Source organism: Chelmon rostratus, chromosome 15 (assembly GCF_017976325.1).
Source record: "Chelmon rostratus isolate fCheRos1 chromosome 15, fCheRos1.pri, whole genome shotgun sequence".
Lineage (NCBI taxonomy): Eukaryota > Metazoa > Chordata > Actinopteri > Chaetodontiformes > Chaetodontidae > Chelmon > Chelmon rostratus.
Genome location: NC_055672.1, coordinates 5694738 through 5709659, shown reverse-complemented (window position 1 = coordinate 5709659; position 14922 = coordinate 5694738).

The window sequence follows — 14922 nt, the reverse complement described above, 5'->3', positions numbered from 1 at the left end:
CTTAAAGTAAAGCACTTTGAATTGCTTTGAAAAGTGCTGTACAAATACACTAGCCCATACCTGTTTTACCTCTAAAGACAGCTCTAAAGAGAGGGGAGGGCAACTTCCAGATTTGACCCAGCAACCCTCTGGTCCAGAGTTTGTGCCCATGTTTTGTGTACTTTGAGTGTCCTTTTATTCCCATGGTTGCAAAGTTTCATCAAAATATTCCAGAACCTCTGTGCAAGAAGTCAGAGATGGCACACAAGTTCAATCTATGTTTGACTTGGCTGTCTTTCAGATGCAGCCTCTCAATCGAAAACTAATGTACATGCACACACACGCAGACACACACTTACACAGATGCATGTACAAACAGTGCTGGTCAGGGTGAGCACAGGTCAAGCATTTGGATCTTCATGGGAACTTTCATGGGAGGGAAGCCCAAATTGAGAGAAACATTGGTGCAGATGTTCCTGATGAAAATGGAGCCCGAGAAAAACGATCAGATTGTATGAATTCAAACATTTAAACCCACCGTGCTGCAGTAAACCATTAAAGCTCGTTTAACGCTGGGACCTGGCGCGAGCTCAACTATTTCAACGGATCAGAAAGGTCACACAAATAAACACTGTGGTAAGCTGCAATTTCCTTGGCAACTGGCAAGTGTTTGTTAGGGAGGTTGTGTCCGCTGCCATGGCAACAGTGAGTTCCTCAATAACAGGAAATGAAACATTTGCATGCTTCTGAGGATGCTATGTGATCACTTCCTTTTAAGGACATGAAAGAAAATTCCCTGAACAGTCACTTCAAATCAAGTGTACAAGAAGAAAACAGATATTGATCAAATCAGAAAGAATAAACATATTTCGATTCCACACAGTCATGTAAGGAGTGGTTTAAAAAGTGTGTTTGTCTGCTGTAACGTGAGGCGCAAACGTTAGCATGTGTTTAACTAGCTTCACGTTACAACCTTCTGTTGTAATCAACCCATTTTAACTCACTGTAAATAGGAAAGCATTCACTAAAAGGTAACGTAAAGTGTATTTGCCTGTGTCTAATATGTTAAACCTTGAATGTACCTTGTATAAAGTTAACAATTGTGCTTAATTTATGTCATTTTACACTTACTTTGTTTTTAATGTTATGCAATTCATTCAAGCACTTGTATTAGGCGAGTGAATGGACAATTTCCGAGTATTACATAAAATGAAATGTATAATGGCGTCTGTAACCTCAGGTGACAGCATCGCTCCTCTGTTGCGTTAATACGGCTGCATTGCTTAGAGTTTAATTGTGTGTTTTCTTGCCAAAGAAACATCAGCTTGTCACAGTCAGCCATCTTTTTTGTTTATGTTTGGTGTTGTGCTACTTGGAGGTAAGAAGTTGGGACTTTCAATGGCCAAATTCTGACCTCCGACATTAACTCCGGAGCAGCATAACTGCTGTCATTGTAGAGCCAGCCACAATGTCTTGCTCTTCTTAACCCTGTTCCAGCCAGTTTTTTCACCTGGACGGCTCCACCTACTTACTCACCTGTTCCACATTCCCACTGATTACCTCAGTAGTATTTATACTGGCACACTTCCACTGGTCCTCTGCCACATTGAATGCTGCTCATTCTAATGTTCATTGGTTCCTGGCTTCCTGATCCTGTCTATCTGAGCCCCTGCCTGACTCCCAGACTTTGATTCTTGACAAGCCCCTTACCTGATCTTGACCTCTGCTTGTTGTGCTTGAGGTTTCCTGCCCGTTCTGGGGCAGCACCGTTCCAATTTTGTGGGGTTTCAGGTTAAAAAAAAGTCCCTGTTCATTATGAGCACATCACGCTGGCCCTGCTACTAAATCAGCGCTCAGGCTAATGTTAGCTGCTCTGTTGTTTTTATTGGATTTGGACAAGTTTACACTCCAGTAATCCCAGCAAACACTACCTAAGATAGTGCTAAATTCATTAAACATGTCAGTCCTTACCTGGAAAGCCTTTACATTTAAAGTGAAACACCATTTCCAAAGACCAACAATAAAGCATATGTAAATAAGCACGTAAGCTAACGTTTAGCAGCCAAATGGATATGTTAGACTGAAATAACAGTCTGATCTTAGATATTCCCTTATTATACCTGATAATAATAATGATAATAACAATAATACCAGGAATAGCTAGATCTACACTTTAATGCAAGAACAGTGCTGTTCATTTCCATGTGTTCATCATTAACTGATAAAGATGCTAACGTTCTGAAGGATGAAACCTTTAGCACGATATCATGAATGTAGCCATCAATTGTATATTTAAGACCCTTTTAATGCCTTCTTACTTTAAAACAGGTCCGCTTGAAACAATGAAAAATGCTGTTTTCAACCAGCTCATGGAGCTAACGTTAGCTTCTAGCTAGCTGCAGCCGATAAACAGCTGTCATTTCTGAAGACAAAATTAATGGTGCCTCTGTCTGCCTTAGTATGAAATCATTGTTTAAAATAAATATTAAAACTCTAGTGTGATACATCTGCCCTGACATGCATGTAAATTGCACATATACTGTTCGAAAATGGAAATCTTGACAGGTGTAGCTCGTAGTGAACGGTCAATATATAAACACCATGAAATCCAGACTGACTGAAGTCCAAGCAAAAATTCAAAGGAGCTGCACTCATGGGAAATATTATCTACCATAAATTTATGAATTAAAAATTGAACGTGTGCTCAAACAAAACAAGTGGCCTGCTGCTGGGATGCTTTAGATAATATATTTTACCCAGGAGTGTCTGTATATCATCAGCATCTGGTCCTGCCACTGCACTATTTAGCATCCCAGTTTCCCCTTGAGCCCCATTTGGTGCATTAAGATTTGTTGCACATACTTGCCTTTTCATTGCACTGTAACCTGCTTCACATAATTTGTTTTCTGACTGAGAGAGGAACATCGTATTTCACTCTTAACTATGTACGTCTGGGTCGCAGCAGCTCCACCATCAGCTCTCCCTCACGCGTTCTGATATTTTGCTCGTTGACAGGAAATGCCTGGTGATAAGCCGCCTTGACGCCCCTTTTTAACGTTCTCCAAACTAGTCTTAGAGTTTTACACTGTCACCTTAAATGCACTGTCAAAATAGGATGACTCTAATTTTCCACAGTTGCTTATTATAAATGTGTTGCAGAAGGTGGGAAATTATTTTGAATGAAAGCACAGCAGAGATTAATTTAAGATGAGCAAGACTGTGAAACAGCATGTTTTAATAACTTGTTCCTGCTTTTTGTGGCTCTGATTCTAAGGCTTCCCTGCTGATTTCTGCAAACATCAGCAATAAACACAATTAAAACAGACAAAAATCAGAAACCATTCAACTATGAAGCCTACTTACCCTTGGTCCAAATATCAAGGAAAAATTACCAAATCAGCAAAATCTGAGCAAGTTAACATAATCAGGCAGGCAAAGTGCTCTGATTCTGAAATGGGCCTGATGGGCTGTAGGGATTAGTGTAATTTTCTGCAGCAGGCAGCTATTTTCAGTGAGGAAGCTCTAAAAAAAAAAACAGTTACCAACTAGCTGGTACAAAAAAAACATAAGAGCCGGATAGTTCCCCCAGGAGCTAGGGGACACAAATCCAAGGGTCCATATGTCCATCCATCCATATCTGTATGTGTAAATAGGCAACTGTTTGCAAACACATTCATGTTAACAGTCATATCTGAATGCTGTGTTTAAGATGAATACAATAAGAAACAAGCTGATCACTTTACTTTATTTTTCATCGCCACTGCTTGAATGCCAGTTTCTGAAACAGCCTGCAATGCAGCTCTGCCTGCTTTTCCGGTTGCAATTCACTTCTATGGATTTTCCACTTGTATCAGTGAACGAGAAAATAGACAACAGAAATATGTCCAACACTGTTGGTTAAATATTTATACTTTGTTTGGCTTGGAAAAGGTTTCCTTCTAAACCTCAAAAGACACAGTCCCCTCTTTGTTCCCAGAACTCCACAACTCACTGTGTACAGTCAGTAAATCAAGTTTCCCCTCTGTAGCCTTGAAGGCAACTCCCATTGACTGAGACCAGCAGAACAGCCTTCTTCCATAACCCTATATCCTCACAGAAAGGAGTCAAATATCTGTTGACCATGCCTCTATAATTTAGCACCTGTTGACAGTCTCTCAGTTGTTCGGGACTTTCCCTCTGGTGCCACCAAAACTCTGAACGTGTTAAAATCTCTGCTCATTAGAACCTATTTTTGGCTGTGATGCCAACTCACGCTGCTTTATTTCAGCTCCATTGGGCCTATTAAAGGGAAGAGAAGGTCTGCAGAGAGATTTTTACGTTTTTTGGAAAATAAATGGCAACACTTTAATGCAAACATGGGATTTACAGTTGCTAGATCAGGACTCATTTGTCAGGTTTTAGGAACTCAGCAGGTCTTGTCTCACCTCATCATAGACTTGGAACACAGTCAGAATAATCACAAGTCTAACAGCATTTCCCACTGAGCAGCTACAAGCCAGCCGGCTTTCTTTTCTATTTCTTGGCCTTTTTAAAGTTTACAGTCGGTGGACAAAACGGTGGACTGCTTCACCAGGCTTTGACTTGGACAAAAGATGGCTCACAAATCCGTCTTGTGCAACACTTGGCGACATTATCTTTGTCCAAGATCCAGTGTGGTGCCAAGCTGGGCTTCGAGGCTGGACTTCAGGACCAGACTCTGTGGAGAATACAATGATTTTTTTGCAGGCTTCTCCCATGGTGACCAAAACCTTTGAGTGCTTTTGCTAAGAGGACATTAGGACATCAGTTTGAATGGCTCCTATTTTTCTGGTATCACGACTGTCTCCTGCCAGCTGCATCTAATGCATCTCTGCTTTTAAAAGAAAAGTTTGACATTTTTTGGAGGATAGATGGGACGATTGACACCACACTCCGCTATCTGTATATTAACTATGGTGCCAGAGGTGTCAGGCAATTAAATTAGCTTAGCATTAAGACAGCTAGCCTGGCTCTGTAAAGATCATTAATTAACATTGTATCTTTATTGTTTGATCCCTGCACAAATAACGACAAGATGTAGTTTTATGGGAAGTCATGGTGACAACAAGACCCCAGAAATTCCAAGTTCCATCCAAAAATAACACAAAATGTCATTTTTACATTTGTTTGTGTACATATTAGGTAAATAGACAGGCCTCCATCAACATATTTTTGTCCACATTTGAAGTATCGTGTTAGAAATTTTGACGGAAAAGGAAAACTTTTGTAAAAAAAAAGTGTCAATGTTCACCTGAGGTGGTTTTTGCCTTTTTCAAGAAAGAGTTAATGCACTTAATGGAGGATGGAAACACCTTTTCTGAAGAAGTTCTGATGTAAGGAACACTTAACTCATGACTGATCAGCTGTTCTTCAGCTTGAAGAAGAAGAAGAAGAAGACGTATATCTAATGTAACTTTCCTCACACTGATATTGAAACAGAGATGTCATACTTCCATCATTTTCATGGTCTGAGCTTCGACTAGTGTTCTTATAATTTATCATCTTTTTGCGCCCTCTTCTTCTACAGTGGTATAACGGTTTTCTGACTGATCTGTTTTACATATTTCTTTAAAATTCAGTAAAAATTTGCAATACATGTGGACAGAAGCCCAGCTAATGCAATGCAGTGTGTCCATGTGTTACCTGAAGAGGTGCAGTCAGGCGTTTTTGTTCTTTTTTACCTTTGGCCAGGCTATAGCTGTTTCTCCCAGCTGTCTTGTCTTTATGCTAAGCTATGCTCATTGCCTCTTTTCTCCATTCCCATAGTTGCATTAATGTAACGTGACATTGATCTCTGCAAGAAAGTGAATTAACGTGTCTTGTTCTATTCTTTTGAGAAGTTCAGTCCTCTTCAAAGGCAGGTGGGAAATAACTGGAAATAATGATTCAGAGTGAGAATCAAAGTTGCCTCATCAACATTTTACTCAGCTTTAAGGATGGGTGACCACACATGGTTAGCAGGTCTCCAGAGCAGGTCTGGAAATTAGTCCTGCAGAAACCCACCAGTCCAAGTGGCTTCCCTCATCCACCGCCTCCGAACAGGCAATTTTCATCACACAGCGGTTTTCTTTTGATTCTTTTAAAGGCTGCATGGTTGGTTTCCATCTCAGTTGAAACTGTACTTAACTCCTGAACACTGTGAGCAATCATCGACCGAAAACCTTTGAATAGTTACATTTTTATCCTGTAAATGCCGTATAAGCTCCACTTCACTTCAATCACCAGACTAATGACTCACAAAGTGCTCAAAATGACATGCTTGTGCTCCCCTTCTCCTTATAAATCATGTGAAGCAGCGGCAGCAGGAGCAGTGACCAGTGATGGACTGTAAATTTTTACTCACTTCACAGTAATTCAATAACTGACATAGTTTACTGGGATGATTAAAAATAATGTTATGCTCATAATGTTACAAATTGGAGAATATTCAGTAGGATGGATGTATTCATAAACATTAAGATAAACACATGAGGTCAGGAATCCTTCTGTTTTGAACAAAGGTGAAGCAGTGTGGATGTATTCACAACATAATGAGACGGCTGCGTATGCAGCAACAGCCATAATTCAAGCCATTAATGGTACTTAAATCAATCAAATGTCCCTGCGAAGGAATGCTTATAGCTACAAGATTTTCTAAATTCTCTTGTTTGATGTATCAAACAGTCTTATTATGGGGTCTCTCACATTTTCCCATAGGCCATTTTCAGAATATTAGTGGCTTAAAATGACTGAATGCTGGTATTTGGAAAATAACTACTGCACCGTATGCTCTGTGCAACAGGGGAGTTCACTGAGTGAATGGGGGGAAAAAACCCATCTCATGATTTTTATACCAAAACGCTGCCGGAAAACCGATCTGCCTCTCCTTCGGACAGAATCTGTGAATGCCAGTGAATGTCAAATCGCAGTCAGAGAGCCATTAATCACCCGGTGTGCATGTCTGTGTTTCCATAAACCCTCATAAAGTGTGTTCAACAACTGTGAAATATTATCCTGTAGAGAGCTAGCCAGAGTTGGAGGTGTGCAACTGCCCAAATGCAAGGTAATGCAAGTTTGCATTATGTAAAAAGACCACCTCAAGATAATAGAGACACTGGGAATTATATGGGGACAGTTTATTTCTTTGTCCCTTGTGCACCATCTAACTTCAAATCCATAAACAATGACACTGTCACTGCAGTTTTTACGTAACTGTAACCCTAATGAAATACACACAGCAACAAAGAATTTATGGAAACTTGACACATGACTCCGACTGTGTATTTTGTTCGCTGCGGCCGCTTCCAGAATTATTCCCACAAGTATGGCGGGTGGCCACCTTTTGTGGTCTTCTGTTTACGAGTGCTGTTGTTCTCCTCAGCCCGGCACTCACCAGTAAATCAAGGGAGGGCAATGCAGTAATTTGAAACATGCATATGAGGATCATAGTTTTGCATTTACAAATCCCATAACAAAAACCTCTGTGAGTCCCAGAGTGTGTTTGCTTTGTTGTCAGGGCTCAAGATTGTAGTCACTGGTCTAACAGTGTGCAGACCAGTAAGGCTCCTGAGAACCGTTCACCTCTAGGACTCCATCTGGATGAAGGTAGCCCCTGCTCCAAATTGGTGGAGTAGATTTCCTAATTGCCTTGTGTGGTGTGGCCCCTGTGTGAGCTGTGTCTCAGCGAGGGATCTGGACGTTGCACTGAACAGAGCACCAGATCCTGAGATGTGTTTTCAAGTGGGCGTAGATGGAAATGGATTCTGACGAAGCCTTTCATGTAACTGGATCCATCGCTGGCGTGTTTTTGGCCTTTAATTGTCCAGGAAAGTGTGACTGTGCTCTTTTTCATTGGTGACATAATCATAGGCATTCACGTCTGGGAGCTCTTTTTTATCTTTTTAAACCACTGTTTTCTGACCTGCTGCACTGGAGGAACTGATGACACAATGGCTCGCTTAAGCTAGGGTGCATTATGACTTCTGTTGACGGAGACAAGTGTTACTCAACAGTCTAGAGTTTCCACTGTGAGCCTTGTAAATGGCAGGTGTTGTCCTTGTTACAACACACAGTAAAAGCTTCTAAAAAATGTTTTTTTTTGCATGCCACATGTGCACTTTACAATGATGAAGAGTGCAAATCTTCTACTCAAAATTCTTAGTAATGCATGATATCATGCAAAGATTGAGGCTAATGCTACATATCCCAGGTAAAAAGTCAGCATCCTATCATGGAAAAGACATGTGAACAAGGATCAGGCTGTCAATAAATATTCTAAATTTGAATATAATGTAATTCAACTGTAAAAAAAAAAAAAAAAAAAAAAAACCAACCCAGACATTCGACTGTGAAAATGAATATTCAACTGTGAAAAAAGCAGTATTTCCACTGAATGTAAAGCATGACAGACAGGAGTCATAAACCCTTTCCTATCTGATAATTGCTGTTGTTTTTTTAACTGTGAAAATCTGTTTAGGTCCAACATATATCAGTCTCTCCCGTCATCACATCTCCTGAAAGGAATTCCAGAGATAGATGTGAAAATATTCTGGTGCTACACACTGCTTTCGCTTCCTCTCTGATGTCAGCCATCCATTTCACTCCACTCCTGGTTTGGTGAATTAAGAGTTTAACTGAACCAAGTCAGAGCCGATGTTTTTTCTGACGATAAAATCACTGTTTCTGTAAATGGAGTCTGGTGGCTTTGGTGAGAGTGACACAGAGGCTGTTTCTGGATAAACAAAACGGACCTTACTCTTTAACAGGTCCGTCTCTGTGCACTCTGACACTCTGAACAATCTGTAACAATCTGAGTATGTCAGCAGCAAACAAACACTTTCAGTGGACGAACATTGACGGACCCAAACATCCAGAGGGATCATGTTACAACCTGTTTGTGGCAGCCAGCTGCAGCTCTCTCTCGATACTGGAGCATTTTTAAAAAAACATCATCCCCATTAGTCACTTTGACACAAAAACAGGGGAACATAGGGCCCATAAACAGGGTTCATTTCTCCCATTTGTCTGCGACAACAGAAACTCTGCACACAACATCATAACGTCACTCACTGACAGAAATTAAAATAAAAATCACATGAGAGACAAGGCATACTTGACTTAACAAACTGGTCAGGCAGGCCGGGTTTGTCCTGGACTGCCCTCTGGGGCTACTGAGGATGTAGGTGAGAGGAGGACGTTAGCCAAGCTGACATCACTGACAACCCCTCCCACCCCTTTCATGACACAGTGGGGTCCACCCTGCAAGAAGGAATGCTACTGCAGGTCCTTCATTCCTACAGCTGTCAGAGTGTTCAGCTCCGGCGTAGCTTAATGTAGCACTGATTTCAGATTCAGACTGCCTTTTGCACTGATGTATGATTATTTTCATACATAAATTACCTTTCATACACAAATTACTTTGCAATAATTACTTTCTTTGTTTCACCATCAGTACATACTGGTTTTCTACTGTGACAGATATATATTTATTACTGTGCAATATCATAAATGCTGTAGTCACGTCACAGTTGTGCAATTTGTGAAATTCTGTGAAATTCCATAGTATTTTTGGTAGTATATTTTCACGGCAATTCTTCTTTTAGTTCTTGGCAGCTATACATATATATTATGTTTTTCTTTCATACAGTCATTTGTATAAATGTACATATATATATAGGCAGCTTAACAGCTTTTATTTTGTATTTCTCTATTTCTGTTGCTATTTTTCCAACTGCCATTACCTGCTGCTGTATACCCAAATTTCCCGGCTTGGGATCTTATCTTCTTATTTATGATGACATAACAAACAAGCATGTCTTAAGTCTCTCTTTGTATTGTCCTTGGAGATAATGCATGAAAATAGATACTTAAATGGTTCAAACCTATGTCTTTTTATTTTTTAGAAGGAATAATTGAACATTGGTCATTTTTTGACCAGACTGTTGTAATATAATCCTGTTTGGCGGCTTAGCTATCTTACATACGCTTTGGTATTTTCAAATAATATGCTTGCACTTTTTAAAGTTACAAGAGAAAGGGCTTTTAAGATAACGACTCATCAACATGTTCAGCAAATGTACAACAACCATAACATCCAATAAAGAGCAAAACGGAGCCACTAATGTTAGCTAAGGGTGATAGCATCTGGGATTGGCCTCCACACAGTGAGGAAACAGGACACACTGGAAATGCTCTTCATGAACAGGTCCTTTTTAACCTTTAACCTGTAACTCTACAAACTTATCCAGGCAGGTTATGGTATACTCCCTCGCTTTGCAAGCAACTTACTGACGTACACAACTGGAGTACTAAGCTAGCTAGCTAGACATGCTAATGTTGGCAGCTTATGTTAGAGCTGTTTCATTCATTCCGTGTACTTTAGCTCCTGCATTTTTGGTTTTGGAAAGGTTAAAAATAAAGACACCACCCTCTAAACTCTTTATATACACAGTTTTATTTTACTACAGGCCCTCAGCATGTGGAGAAGTCTAAAGCTTGGCAACGTTGAAAATGCCACGCTGCTTCCCAGCTACAACAGACAGTAAAACAGCTTATAAAACATGCATATGTATAACATGACAATTATAGAGGAAGTGATCGTCCACGCTCTTCACACACCCTCTATTTTCCTAAACACTGCAGAGCGAAAACCACTTTTATCCCGTTGGAGGGAACCATAAAAATCTCGTGGTTTTCCTTGATAAATTTCTTCTTGGACCAAATCGAATAAAGGTTTTTGCAGCAGGGGGATTTTTGAGCCACATTTTGGAAACACTATCAAGACTGTCCAACCACAGACCAGTGAAAAACCAAGCACTAATAACATGTTATTCCTGTAAGAAGTATGAATCTTCAGGCATGTTTGCATCTGGAGTAGGATGCATTTGTGTCTCATGTGTCTATCCTAAATTTCCTCTACAGAGAGGATATAATGGAGTCATTTTCAAATTTCCCCTTAACATGAAAGAGACTCTCCAAATCATACAAGAAGTGAGAGATGTTCAAAATAACTTGGAATGCTGCTCGTCTGAGAAACCCGGTCGTCCTTGGCAACCGCCTCCCCATAACACAAACAGGCCTCGATTCCCTCACCGGGCAAATAAAAGACAAACGCAGAGAAAATGTTTTCCCATGTGATAAGCTCTGGAGGGTCCCTGTGGTGGACTTTCACTTTGTGGGAACACTCTGTGAGCGCTAAAGACGTCTCTGAAATAATATCGGAGCAACAGCTGGGGTCTTTGCAGGCGAAGTGTGCAGAATTGAGATCCTGTCGGTGCCCGCTTTTTTTGAGATTTGCTTTGGGTCATGTTCCATCTGGAGTCTCATATACTTTCCAACACGTCCTCATACCAAGACAACAGAAAAGGTCATATGCCGCTGACTCCCAAAATGACCACTGGAAAATACCAGCGACGGGCCTACCGGACAAACACGTGGTCAACGTTGTGAAACGTCGCAGTTTGGTTACGTCATGGTAATAACATCTGTATGTCTGTTTCCTCCATGTTACTGCACCTTTATGCTTTGCGACCTTGCTCAAACCACCACATCTGGAATAACATCATCTTATTCTTCTACTTTTGCAATCGGCGCTTGGCGGGGCCTCGGCAGGTCTCCTCAGGCTCATTGGCTCTCACCTCGTTCAGGACACCCGGCAGCATCTCGGTCAGCTGCTTGGTCTCAGCGTGGCCAGTGATGGTGAATGTTCCGAAATGTCGCAGTTTGGTTACGTCATGGTGACAACGCTCGATTAATATTATGAAACTGTTGCAGTTTGTTTACATCATGGTAATAACGTTTGGTTAAAGTCCTGAAATGTCGTAGTTTGGTTACGTCATTGTAAGAACACATGTGGCTAACGTTGCAAAGCGGTTGCAGTTTGGTTACATCATAGTAACAACATGTCGTTAATATTGTGAAATGGTGGCAGGTTGATTAGGTTTAGGCAACAAAACTACTTGGTGAGGTTTTGGTTAAAGTAAGTCAGCGTTGATTTTTGCCTTCAGACAGGACACAAACACTAGTGTCCTGGGTAAACGTCCTCCCAAACAATCCAGGAACCAAACTGAAATTTTAGCTCTCCACAATTTTTCTGCGAGGAAAAACCATAAAATGACACAGATACTCCTGTTCTAATTTCTTCATTCTTCAAAAGATGACAAAGCTGTTTTTGGACATATTTGTGGAAACAAACTCCAGGCCTGTGGGTGGGTGTTTCCCATGTTGCGTTTGACTGACACTTGAGGGCTCCCGTTGCTAGGAGACGTGCCATCAATCTCCGTTTTTGCTTTGATGCAGGACATCCTGCCAAGAGACGAGAGTGTCATGTGTCAGCCCTCGTCACATTATTTTGTCGTCCTCTCTGCCATTGTTGTCTCCCTACCGCTCATCTCCTCTCGTTGACATTCCACTCATCTCTCATCCTCCTCCACAAACCGCTTGCTGCACTTTAGCTCAGCGCCCCTCCTCGCTTGTTTTCCATCTCAGCCTGGCATGTATGCACACTGAGGCCATTGTACACCGAGAGGCTTTGCCCATTTACCGGATACTCCACAATGAGGGGAGCTGCTGTGACGTCAGCGGGCGTGGCCTTGGATGCAGACAGACGTCCTCTCTGTCTGACATGCAGGAGTCCTGCTGTATATATGTATGACATAAACTGAAAGTATGTTTTAAAGCTGATTTTAAACCAGAAGGGAATTCAACACATCAGCAGCTAAATGTTTGCCATGTTATTCCTCCTCTACCACTGTTAACCGTTTTCTAAGCATGTTCGTGTGTACAGTGGCTCGAGGCCGGGTATTAGCTCATTGCTTTTATATCTAAAGATAAGACTTAGGTGGAGTTACTCATGACTGCTGCTGCATTCACAGACGCTCAATCATGCACACGTCATAATTACTTAATGGACCACTTTCTCACTCGGTGCACAGTATTCATCAGCATTTGTGAATCTGCGGGTCAAGGGTCAAACAGTTAATTGCAGGCGCATCGTATTTACATCGAGTTGGTGCACAGTTTCACGCCTTTGCTACTTGATTCAACAGTGTTGACACATTGGGAATGACTGAATGGCAAAGTGGTTACCAAACAGTTGCCTATTTAAAGATCCAGCAAGGAAACAATATCAATCATTCGGAGTGACGTTTGTGTCCATCATCCGCTTTGCTTTTTGTCTCAACTCCAGAGGGATATATGTGGCTATGTAGCTGCAGTGGGTTTATCTGAGTTTTTTCATTTAAAACAGCTGCTTCGATTAGAACAGTGAGACTGAACCAAAACAACAAGATACAGGCCGTAAAACTAAAACAATGAGCTAAAAGAGGCTAAAAATCTTTCTAGAGCTGCAGGATTTTTATTGACTCATTGTCATAAAAGTGCATCTTTAATTATGATCCATCCCCACACTAGAAGCATGAAATTTTTTGTCATTTTGTAAAGAGCAACTTTATTATTATCCATCACCTATTTGCTTATATTGGAATGGTCCTTTTAGTTTAATAAAAAGATAAAACTTCATGTTAGCCCACCTGATGAGAATCTGGTTTGGGATGGTGCTGAAGGGCTTTAACATCCTTGTCTCAGAGGTATTTCCTCCCCATCGCTCAACTCTTTGTTTTTTAATGAACGTTTCACACAAGGATGATGGATCCGAGTGCAGCAGCCCACCTACGACCCTGGAATTGAATTTGAACTTTCTGTGCTTTCACTCCCCTGCTGTAGCACCCTCTCAGTTTCCAACTGGTTTAGCAAAATCAGACAAAACAGGCCACTAAAAGGTGAATGAACCGCCAACTTTCCTTTAAAAAACACGGCAACCAAAATTTTCCAAAGTAATCTCTTCTATTCTTTCCATTCGCCTTCGGTCCTGACGATGAATGGCCCTCCTGTAGGTCCTGTAGGTACACATGCTGAATCAAATATACACAATGGAAACCTGCAGGAAAGAGCAGAAAAACAGGAAAAGGTGACAAAAGAGAGAAAAGGCTTGATGATGTGATGAGAAGCCCACCGTTGCACCGTGCGATCAGTTTAACAGCTGCTTCCTGCCCGTCTGAAGGGCGTGGCTGAACATTATGTAACTGATCTGACATCAGTAAACATGCAGAAGCACATTTTCAGAACTGAGGCTGGGCAGTGCATCTGACTTTAGAGCTTATATTTGCCTCAGACACTGCAAAGACGTTGCAGGCAAACGTAGAAGGTCAGCAGGAGCTTCGAAAGCACGCTTTGAATGTCAGAACAATGTTTTTATAATCTCACTTTTAGTTTTATCTGTCCTGGTTTTCCTGACCAGGTCGACTTTAACAGACAGCAGAAAGACCTGCTGTTGTTCTTGGATTTCCAATCAAAGGCGCCGTCTTTCTGTTAAGTCATCTGTGATGTGTTTTGGCTGCCTCAACCAGGAGTGAATCAAAACAAACCTCATCCCTTTTGTCTTTGCCACCGGCCCCCAATTACCCCTGCCATGTAGTATCACGGCTCTGACACAGATACTGTAGGTGTGAGATAACCTGGAAAGGCAGCTTTTTGTTCGAGTCCTTGAGATATCAGAGAGCTCTCTTCACCGAAAGCATGATAAGAATCCCTTCATCGTGGGCTGGGCGGGCCCTGAGGGACCAGTGGGAGAGAGGGATGCAGAGGATTCAGAGCGTAGGAGACAAGAGGGAGGGAAGGTCTTGGCTCCGGGCCTGGACGGTGGCAGCTTGCCACGGTTTCATGTCTCTCCTCCGCTGTTCTCGTCAATGTGAAAGAGCAGATGGCCCACCTGTGCCGAGTGATTGTTCACGTGGGGTAGATAGAGACAGGCTTTTAGCTGAGGCTGTCGGGACAGAAAGGAGGTCCTGGGGTTCAACTTTTCTGCCTTTTCCAGACAATCGTTGCAACAGTATCCTCATCACAGTTGATACGCGGGTCCATCTGGCTGTGTTCAGGCGGGCTCGAGCT